Source organism: Glycine soja, chromosome 4 (assembly GCF_004193775.1).
Source record: "Glycine soja cultivar W05 chromosome 4, ASM419377v2, whole genome shotgun sequence".
NCBI classification, from domain to species: Eukaryota; Viridiplantae; Streptophyta; class Magnoliopsida; order Fabales; family Fabaceae; genus Glycine; species Glycine soja.
This window is the reverse complement of record NC_041005.1, coordinates 16274828-16277147: the sequence shown is the minus strand read 5'-3', so window position 1 is coordinate 16277147 and position 2320 is coordinate 16274828.

Sequence of the window (2320 nt, the reverse complement as noted above, 5' to 3'; positions counted from 1 at the left end):
GATGATTATATGTTCTATCAGATTAATAATCAACATATTCTTCCTTGCCTAATTCAGGTACATATATATAATTAGTGCATTAATTGTTCAATTTTATTTTGCATAAGTTGCTATTTTGGGTTTTCTTAGTTCCATCTTGCACTCTATTCTTCCACTCAAGTATGTCAAATTACAAATTGACATATTAGTTTTACAATTTTTTTTACTGGGTTGGTTTAATTAGTATTAGTTGTAAGAATAAAATAGTTGCTATATTTAACTGTCAAGGTAATTAAACTCTTGATTAAGTTTGTAATAATGAGATAGCATATGGATCCTAAACTTGAAAAGGGTAACATATTGCTATAAAACTCCAATCATGATATGGAATAAAGTGAAGAATCAAAATCATTAGGAATCTGTTGTGGGTAACCTTATCTTGCCTTTACATGAGATTGATTTCACCATTTGAATGTGACCAAGTCTAGCTTCCTTCAATTCTTAAACTCCACCAAAATAAATGAGATAAAGAAATAAAAAAATCATACTCGACCAATGTAAATATTTTTATACTATTAACCTATATTAAATATATTTATTATAAAAATTCATAATCTTATTATACATGAAAATATATAATTAGATAAAATATAGAAAAAGTAATCTTTAATATGTGAGTGTATTCTAATTAATTAATCAAACAAACTAATGTGTGCTTTTTACCCAGTTTAGTATGATCAACTAGCTGGTGATAGGTGAATGATTTGGTGCATGTTGCTTTTGGATAATGCAAGTGTTCATGACACACTTGACTTTGGAACATTTTTGTTTGTTTTTTGTGAATTGACTTTGGAACATATGATTGTGCTATGTGGTGGCATGGTGGTTAGGTGGTGTTGTGTTATTTGTACGTGGGACAAAAATCGAAAATTTTAGTATTTGATAGAGAAAGCCTGCATTGAATTTCTTGATGACAAGCTAGATAGCTTGCCTTTTTAGATTAGAAGTCATTCTTTCATGTCAATTTCTATTTGAAAAAGAGAATTGATACCCGAACCACTTTACAATGACAACCCCTCATCCAACACCTGCCTTCGTGGCATTTTTATTGTAATTTATGTTGCTCAACATTATTCTTATTTTTTTTAAAAAAAAGACTTTAAACTGAAAAAAGGGAAGCAAAAATAAGTCCTAAACTCTGAGCGTACTCATTCTGAAAGTTGTTCCCAATCGCTCTCGCTACGGAGCCTTGGCGCACTACTTCTAAAGGTTGTTTAGCTTGAGTTGCCAGAGGTGGTAGACATGAAGCTCTTGTTGTGGCTATGTTTGTCTCTTCACTTGAAGGTATAATTGTTCTTTTATATATGAGGAGAATAGTTTGACCCAACTCTGTAATTTGGGATTTATGTTATAATTGCAACTTTATGTATACAAAGTGAAGTATATTTTATTTAAAGACATGTTGTACACGATTAACCAAATATTTTCATTCAATTAACCACCCATGTGATGATAGACTTTGGGTAGCCTTGACCAGTAAACGAGATATGATGTGAGTTTGTGAGAGATTTGTTTGTCCCAATAGTGTGTCTGTCAATGTATTTAAAAATAGGTGTATTTGATAAAAAAAAATATTCCACCCCCCCCCCAAAAAAAAAAAAAACAAATAGGTGTTGCCTTGTAGATAATAAGTTATAATGTTGTCAGCTTACTCATCATGGGATGAAGGGACCACTCCCTTGGGTTTTTCCTCTTCCTTTTCCAAGAGTTCTGATATGATGTTTGGCTTGTGTATCGTAGCATCCCTCCTTTCTGCAGAGAAAACATGACACTAAAGCCAATGAAAGTGAAGGAGTCCAAGAATTTGTTAAGTCTAATATTATTACTCAAAAGTCACATGTGAACAAGAATTTGTTTGTTTTATCCATCAAGGACTAAACATATTTGACGAAAGGATGTGTCACGTCATTTGAGAATAATTCAACTTCTATCATATGGGGATCATGAGAGCTACATTTATTGGTTAGTTATGCACAAAGTTAAGGTCACATTAGTAACTTAAGTGGTTAGATTCAATTGAATTTCATTTTATATTTAAACTTTTATTAGAAACTACAAAAAATGGTGATCCTAAATGATTTGATAAGTTTATAATGCACATGTTAACTCTTATTATTGATTTTAATTTAGGCACACTATATGATGAAAATTTATATTCATGATATGAATAAGATGGTTAAGTTTATCATAAATGTTGTTTAACTTTTTATCATTTGTGATTAACTCTAACCGTTCTAATATTACTCAAAAGTCACATGTAAACAAGATTTTCTTTGGTTCA